Source organism: Hipposideros armiger, unplaced genomic scaffold (assembly GCF_001890085.2).
Source record: "Hipposideros armiger isolate ML-2016 unplaced genomic scaffold, ASM189008v1 scaffold_399, whole genome shotgun sequence".
Classification (NCBI taxonomy): Eukaryota; Metazoa; Chordata; class Mammalia; order Chiroptera; family Hipposideridae; genus Hipposideros; species Hipposideros armiger.
This window is the reverse complement of record NW_017731749.1, coordinates 1,136,488-1,145,964: the sequence shown is the minus strand read 5'-3', so window position 1 is coordinate 1,145,964 and position 9,477 is coordinate 1,136,488.

Below are 9,477 nucleotides of genomic sequence, written 5' to 3'. Positions count from 1 at the left end.
GAGAGAGAGAGAGAGAGAGAGAGAGAGAGAGAGAGAGAGAGAGAGAGAAAACAAACAGAGGCTGTTTAGTCAGAGTTTCCTATAGCAAGGGAGTCAGCCACCATTAATTGCATTTTGTCAGAGATTCAAAGGCAGGCAGGGCAATGAGAAAGAGTGAAAAAAGTGGAAGGCTTCAGGAATGCTCTGGTCATTGGCATGACAAAGCTGGAGATGGGCTAATCAGAAATGGGGTGCTTTATGTGATTGGTTTTGGGGCATGATTGGCTTTCTCTGGTTGAATTGAAATGGTGGAGGGAATGAGGGGAAGACAATAAATAGGGAAGCTGGGAGCCATTGACTAGTCCCGACTGTTCTGGGCCAATTGCTGCACAAGTGAAGGTAAAGAGAATCTTTATAAGAACTTTCTGTATCTCTGAAGAGTGATGATAAGAGGGATGAAATGTATAGATAAAGGAGGGGAATGAGGTGGAAAAGAGAAATACGCAAATCATCTAAGTTGCAGCTGCAAGTTTTAAAAATAAGTACAAGCACATTATTGCAACTTCAGCTGCTCTACTGCCTAAGTGCCCACTTTTTTCATCTGGCTTCAAATTGCCCCAGGTGGTACCAGTTCCACCTTCCTTTCTTCCTCTCTTTCTTCCTCTCTTCCTTCCTTCCTTCCTTCCTTCCTTCCTTCCTTCCTTCCTTCCTTCCTTCCTTCCTTCCTTCCTCTTCTTCTCTCTTGGACTATATGGCGGACACTCACAGAAACCTCCAGAAGCTTGAGCCAGGAAGTAGACTTAGTGGTCTTCGAGAATATAACTGAGAAATTTACCCAGAGGGAGTAGGCTTTGCTGGCTCCTATGCAATGGAACCCCTACAGAGATGTGATGCTGGAAAAACAGCATCAGGAGCCTGGCCTCAGTGTATAGTGAGATTGAACTTAAATCTAATGAGTCAGTTGCTTGGCAGGATATTCATGGATAAAAAATTCCAATGAACAGAAAATAGAAAGAATCACAAGCAATAACTCCTGGTTCTCCAGTTTAGGAGAAAACTGAGACTATCATGTCATTAAAGTTCAGGACAAGAAGAAGGAGAGATATTTGATAAATCATAAAGTAGAGAGCTTCTGTGAGTGTAATGAATGTAACCAATGTGGAAAACCTTTAGCCATTTTCCAAATCTCACTGTGCTGAAGAGTACCCCTCTTGGAGTGAAATTCTCTGAATGCAGTAAAAGGAAAAGCCTTATGGATCACTTACCCCTTGACAATCATGTCAGTTTTTACCTGGACACAAACCCTATCAGTGTAAGGAATGTAGACAAGTTGGCCATTGTATCTCATCTGTAAGGACTTCTGTGAGTAGTCACAATAGAGAGAAGTGCTATCAATGCAAAGAGACAGGAAAGCCTTTTGTTGTCCCTCATTCTTTAGGGCACATGTTAGAGGTCACATTGCAAAATTTCAATATATATATATAAATAAAGAATGTGGGGAAGCCGTTAGTCATTCTTCATATGTGGGGCAGGCAGACTCTAAGATGTCCCCCAGTGATCCCTACTTCCTGGTATTCACATCTCTGGGTAATTCTCTCCCTTGAATTTGGGCTAGCCTAATGACTTACTTCTGATCAGTAGAATATGGCAAGGTGATGAGATATCACCTCCATGATTTGGTGTCGTAGTGTGTTTGGGTTGCTATAACAAAATATCACAGACTAGGTAGCTTGTAAACAACAGAAATTTCTTTCTCTCAGTTCCGGAGGCTGGAAGTCTAAGATCAGGGTGCTAACATGGTTGGGTAAGGGCACTCTTCAGGGTCACAGATTTTTTTTTGTTATAGCCTCATATGCTAGAAAGGGGGAAGGTGAAAGGGGCTAGGGAATCTCTCTGGATCCTCTCTTATAAGGCGCTAATCTCAATCAGGAGGATTTCACCTTCACGACTTAAGTACCTCCCAAAAGTCCTACCTCCTAACATGATCAACTGTGGGGGTTAGAATGTCAACATATGAACCTGGGGGAAACACAAACATTCAGATCACAGCATTTGGCTCCATAAAATTGTGTCTTCCTAGCAGACTCCCTTGCTGGTTTTAATGGAATAAACTTTCATGTTGTTGAGGCCAACTTGGCAAGGAACTAAAGGCTGTTGCTAGCCAATTGTCAGCAAGGACAAAAGGCCCTCAGTCAAACACCCTGCAAGGAACTGAACCCTGACAACAACTGTGTGAGTCTGCAGATGAGACTCCAGTCCCTGGCTAGTGCCTTGATCGCAGCTATGAGAAACCCTGAGCTCAGGACCCAGTACATCATGCCCAGACTCCCGATCCATAGAAACTGTGAAAAAATAAATATGCGTTGTTCTAAGATACTAAGGTTGTGGTTATTTGTTGTGCAGCAATAGATAACTAATATGATGTCCCTCCCTCAACATTTAAGGACTCATAATGTAGAGAAGCCTTACAAATGTAAAAATTACGGGAAAGTCTTTTAATGAGTTTTCAAAATTTGCTCTACACATAAGAACATACACTAAACAGAAACCATCAAAATGTAAGGAACGTGGGCATTGTCCTCTACACTTTAAGACATGTGAGAACTCACACTAGAGATAATACATGAAGATAAAGAGTATGGAAAAGCCTTCACTCGTTGCTTACATATTATTGGACATGTGAGAAGTCACACTATAGATAAACCATGTGAATATAAGGAACTTGAGACTGTAGGAGGAAAAATTCTTTTTCCTACTGCCCTCCTCTTGGGTTTTTTTGCACAAGCCCTGTAAATTGGACTATCAAAAGACAGATTAACAAGAAAAAAACAAACAGCAATTTATTAGCATGTGCATCATGCTTATATGTGGGAACACGCTGAGATGAGTAACTCCAAAGGATGATTAGAACTTGAGCTTATATAGCATCTTAGCAAAGCAACAACAGATTTTTAGGAAAGTGACAAGATAAAGGAAAAGGACTTGAATTTCTAGGGGTGGCAAATTGTGAAGAGGTAAATATATGGGGAAACTCTTGAAATATAAGGGTTAGTTAGTAAAATTTGTTGTGTAGATTCTTTGGGGACCATATCTGGGCTGATAAGGGTCTAAAGTGTCCAGTGATTAACTTTTGTCTTTCTAGAGAGGGGAGGGGTCACACCTTTGCTAATTTACTTTCTGCTTTTATGTAAACCAGTGGAGAGCAGAGAGCTTTCATTTTTTCTCCATTGCCTTCAGTTCAAAATCATCCTTATGCAAAAGTGGCATTTTGGGGGTGGCGTATTCTGTTACCCTACAAGACTAAAAGCCTTTCCCTAATCTTAGGCACCATGTGAGCTCTCCCACTATGGAGAGAGCCTATAAATCTGAACCTTCAGTTGTCCCTTATCCCTAGGACACATAAGGGAACACCCCTAGAGAGAAAAAAGTATGGGAAAGCCTTTATGCATAGCATTTCACTATTGTAAACAATAAAATACCAGGAGAGAAATCTTATAAAACAAAATCTGTTTAAATATGGATTACCTTTATCAATAACTCATCCTCTAAAAACAGATCACTAGCTAATTAATTTCTACTTTTTATATTCTGATTTATACATGAAGGTCATAAATATCCCTCTAAGAACGTTTTCAACTTTAACATAGAAACTGAAAAATAAATGTGTGCTGTATTATGATACTCAGATACAGTTTTGATAATGTTTGAGTTATGCATAGATTATTTTATTTCTATTAAAAAGTATTATAGACCTGTGAGTGATTTGAAGTGTATTTTTTCATTATCTCATTTTTTCATGTTTTAAAATTTTCAGACAATAACATAAGTACATATTCATTATAGAAAATTAAAATTTTACATTGAAATATAAAGTAAAATTTACTCAGCATCCCTCATGGTTAATATTTTGTATTATTTATATTTAGCCTTTCTGTGCAGAAAAAAAAAAGGTTTTAAATGGTGGTGGGGGGGGAGTGAATACAGGGAGAGTTCATTGAAAGGGAGAGAAAGTCTTTTCTTTTATGAGTACAATAAATTATTCCTTGTAGATGATGGTAGTATGGTAATAGAGGGCAGAGACTGAATATGTACAATGAGACACACAGGCTATGTTCCTAGCATACTAAAAAAATCACGGGTTTTTAGTTATGGATCACCTTGTGAAAGCAGCTTTGAATTTTTTACTTATTTTAAGGCCCTGGATGGAAATGCCATATCATTTTTCTTTCCTATCAGTGTAGTTCCTGAACCAGGATAAACAACTTACCCTTGCTTAGCCCTTCAGAAACCATAATTTGGTCGAGGAGAGTGAAGTCTCAATCCCAAGTGTAGCCAATGTCTGCTGCTTCTCCTTATTAGCCAGTTAGAGACCCATAGAGATGTGCAGTGCTTTCCCTGCTTTATAATTTAAAATAGATTATTTTCTTTTCCAATTATAATAATGACAGAAAAATGCTAGTCTGTCGGCAGTTACTATAGTAACCAGGAGCAACTCACTTCTTTTAAAATGGGAAATGGACACTTAACTCTAAGTTTTTGCTAGATTTTCTGAAGCCAAAAGAGAGTCCTATGTTTTGTAAAGACTACACTTCTGAATAGTATATACCATAAATTGTGTTTGTGTGTAAGTGTGTGTGACTTGTGTATGCACATGTATGCATAAATATTAACACAGATCCATAAGAGACACCAATCATAACTATTTTTTAAACTAAATTACTTTCTAACAGAGGCATGTGAAATTAATTGAAATGCAAACAATATCCAAGAGATAGATTTAACACATGGCTTCTCTTTAGTATGATTTTTTTTTTTGAAACTTACAGGAAACGGTTCCTTCCTTTAAAGGACTAAAGGATGCTTGATGGCTTTGAGTCACGCAAATGCCATTTCTTTCAGAGAAAAAGAATGAACTGCCACTAGTAAGATAACTGCCAATATTTACATCATTTAAGGTAGCCTGAACCAGAGCATGGAGGATGTAGGTGGGTGGGAAGAAATCAAGTATTTTTAATCAGGAACAAAATAAACACCGAGAGACAACCTGAAATGTAAGATAAATCTGATAGCCGAGTATGTCTAACTTGAACCTGCAGATGAATAGGTTGGATTCAATGAGGTAATTTGGTTCTTGGAAAATACACTTTGAAAGAGACAGCTTTATAATGTAGAATGATTGAAAGACTTTGAAATTCCAGGCAAATTCATAAAAAGATTCCATAAAAATATATATATATATATATATATATATATATATATATATTCCAGCTTATATCTATCATGGCATTTTAAGGAGTGCTGACTCCATAAATTCTGACTTTTATCAACAGCACTTCAATAATGTTCAGAAAATAAACTTCACAGGAAAACCTCGGGTGTTCAATTAGTGTTAAACGTTTTAGGGCAGAAACTGAGATAATGAAATTATGAGGACAACGGCAGCTTAATGTTTTGTGGCTCACAAGAGATTTATGCATTCCAATATAACCTCAAGCTACACATATGGCATAATAAAAAAAGAATGGATTCCTGACAGGGGAACACAGGGCAGGGAATTTGGCTGTACTTGTCTTAATACTAGTTCTTTGTCTGAACGGAAAGTCTAAAAATGCTGTCCCTTACTTACTCTCACTACAAATGCAGACTTTACTTTCCCTCAAAACCTCCACCATTATTCCTCAAAAAAACATTTGAATGGAATATACCTTCTTTCACAAGAATCATTTCCTCTTTAGTGCAAATTGCATTAGGCTCACAGGGGGTCCTATGGGAATTGCTGATCTAAAAAAAGTCAGTGGAGAAATGCGTGGCTTCCTCCCAAGCCCTGTACTAAACAAGAGTGAGCGGTCACCCTCACACAAGTTTTCCAAAATTTCAGCAGGAGGTGAAAGCAGGAATCAAATGTGGTACCAGTCTTGATGCCAGAGGCATCTGGCTATCCGCTTACCCAGCTTGCGGCCCTGGCAGGAACACACTCTTTTTTGGGGGGTGGGAGGGTTCCTTCTTGGAGCGCTCCTGAGAATCTTTCAGGATTTCTCTCAAGGCTCATTAGGTTGGAGGACTGCTAGGAGAATTGGACAGCCTTCTGAAACATTTCCATGTCTGACTACCCGGGCATCCCCCAGCAGTCTGCAGAAATTAAAGGATTGAAAGGAAAGAGGCTGTAGTGGGTTCTTTCCTAGTGGGCTTCTCAAGTGAGTCAACAGATTCTAAAAAGATCGTTTGGAAGTGCTGGATAGCTTTTCTCATGCTGGCTGAAGCTTTACTGTTTCAAAGTCAGGGGTTGTGACGATAAGATAGGGTATCGCCTTGGTTTTAGGAAATCACACTTGTTGAGAAGGATAGAAATTATCTCTTGGTTTCAATGACATTGTTGAGACTGACATTCTCTTTTGAATAACTGTTAGTCTGTGAGGTAATGTGCATATCCATACATTGATATACATTGTCTATCATTCCAACACCAGGTCTTATCAGGGCAGAGGAATTAAAAGTGTTAAGAGACACGTTTTCTGAAATCCTAAATGAAATGGAATGTAAGGCAGCTTGGAGTCATGAGATCCGGGTCTTGACCTGGCCCCACCACTTGATCTTGAGAATATTATTTAATAACTTCTCTGATCCTAAGGGTCCTCCTTTGTAGGTGGGGATAAGCCTGCTTCACATGACTGTTGTCAGGATTAAATAAGGCAGCATAAATAAAATGCCTTGCATATAGTAAAAGCTCAGTAAATGGATCTTTGTGAGACTCATTTGAAAGGGCAATATTCCTTTTAGAAGCATTAGCTGGCAATTGACTTTGATGATGCGCGCATCTCTAAAAACTCTACTCGCTGGAAAGCAATGGTGGTGCACCTTTCACCAGCTCTCCTGGGTTCTTTTTCTTCCCAGTAATGATACATCCAGGTTCCTGCTTGCAGTTTCCAGCTTTTGGGAAAGGTGGGAAGAGGCATATAATTATATATCTAAAAAGAATTTCAAAAGGCAATTATGCATCCAGAAGTATAAAAATCAGTAATAATGGCTATCATTCCTTGCTACCTACTAGGAAACCTAAATGCATAAAATCTCACTGAAGCTTCACAACAAGTTAAGAAAGGTTCTCATTTTCCCCCATTTTATAAGTTAAGAAACTGAGGTATAGAGAGATTACCATGCAGCTCATGGAAAATTCAGTACTGAAACCCAGGTCCATTTGAGAGCAAAACCCATTCTTTCAACTGTGGTATAATACTGCCTTGTAGCAATCTAAGTCGCTGCCCATTCTCTTTGAAATATCTTTCAGGATGAGACAGATGGCTTCATTTCTCAGTTAACTTTATAATCAAGAAGTTTTCTTTATATCTAGCTGTGATTTTCTTCCCCATATCGTTCATTTGCTTTGATTGGTAGTCTATTGAGATTGGAATAGAGAAAATTTAGTGTGTTCCTAAGCATAAAAACCATTTTCAATTATGTGACGTTTAAGTCACCATTAGTCTTCTTTTCTACCAATGAAGTTCTCCCCAGTACTTCATTTGTAGATGGGGGGATGCAGGGGAATAGGAAAGTGGGATCCAGAAGGAAAGGAAGGCAAACAAAGGTACACGGTCCATCAAAGTCCCACAGGGTCATTTTGGCTTAACCTAGCAGGGGTTTTGGAGTCAGTGTAGATTACACCTGTGCTATCAGGGATAAACCAGCAGGGTATTTATACCTCCTGACCTATCAGTCTTTGGTTAAGGGTTACCCCTATGGACACATAAATTTCCAGGTACTTCATGGTGTCCACGTGAACAAAACAGGCTCCTTCAGCCTAAGGGCTGCCCTCAGACAAAGACAGGCAGGTGTTGGCAGCGGGGAGCTGGTGTACTTAGAAATAGAAAGAGACCTGAGGGAGTGTGGGCAGAGGACAGGCACAGCCTTTCTTGCTGACTGATGCTGGGGAGAGCTAAAGGATCTCTCCCTGGTGGGCATTTCACATTCTGTTAATACTTCCCAGGGCCTCATTTACTTTCTCTGTGCTCAAGCAAGGGGAGAGAACTCTTTCTCTATTAGCGAAGCAGTAGAAGAGGGTTTTAAAGACCAAGGGTTTGTGGCAGAGCAGTTGGGTCATAATTTGGTACTTCCTAGCTATGTGATCTTGGGCAAGTTGCTTAAAAGCTTCCTTAAGCCTCAATGTCCTCATCTGTTAATTAGCAATATAGCACTTACCTCCCCAGGGTGTTCTAAGGATTACTTGAGATAATGATTGTAAGGTGCCTGGCAGAATGCCTGGCATGTAACAAATGCATAGAAAATGATAGGTGTCATAACACGTCTCTTTCTTTCTCCTCCTCATACTACTGGTAAGGAAAGCAGATAAGATGCTGCCTTTAAATAATCGCCAACACTACAACATGAGGGAACAGCTTTATTAGGAGTCGGCTTCTGAGTGTCCATGTCAGAAATACATCACCCTACACCCTACGTAGAAACAAAAATTTACTATTGGGCATATATGTATAACTTTAAATATATATATATATATATATATATATATATATATATATGCACACATTTTTTTCTTGAATTGTGTCAAGATTGATCATTGAAGCCTTTTCCATTTTATTTTGATTTAATTTAACTTAATTTTATTAACACAACAGAGCTGCCCTCTTAAGCGGAATAGTATTCCATTACATGTACTATAGACCACACTTCCATGATGTTGAGTCAAGAAGCCAACCTCCACCCAAAATTACATATTGTATGATTCAAATGTTGAAAACTCTAGAAAATGCAAACTAATCTATAATGGCAGAAAACAGACCAGAGTTTCCAATAGGAACACTGGGGGAGGGGATAGGAGAAGGGCAGAATGAAGAAATCACAAGAGGGCAAGAGGAAACTTTAAGAATAAGGGGCATACTCATTGTCTTTATTGTAATAACTTGTCTGGTGCATGCATATGGCAACATTTAATAAACTGTATACTTTCAGTGTGTTAAGTTTATTATATGTCAACTGTAACTAGGTAAATAGGTAAAAAATTATATATACATATATGAAGTATGCTTAAAGTACAAGTTGATTAAAAAATACAAAGCTCTTAAAGTAAAGATTGATCATTGAGCTCGGGATCAAAAACATTTCCAAAAGGTCACTTATATTCCTCAATGCTAGACTGCTTATATTTGTAAGGGGGCGAATTCTACAACTTGGGCTGCAGACATGTAAAGATTCCTATCATTAGCTAAGTAGCTGCACACTGCCACATGCCAGGGTCTCCAGGAATGGAGGTCTGCACTCATAGTCCTCCAACCAGGAGCTGATTTTTCTTGTCTTTGATAGAGCATGGCTGTCAAGGCTGCTCACGAAGCATTTTCTAATTTGAAAATAACAGCATGACCCTGTAATTGTTAGTAGCCTTATTGGTTAGCATCATGTAGAGAAAAACACAAATGAAAATGTTACTTTACAAGTGCTTGCCGTGCTTAAATGCAAAAAAGGAAGGGCAAAGACCGTAGCCATTTTTAG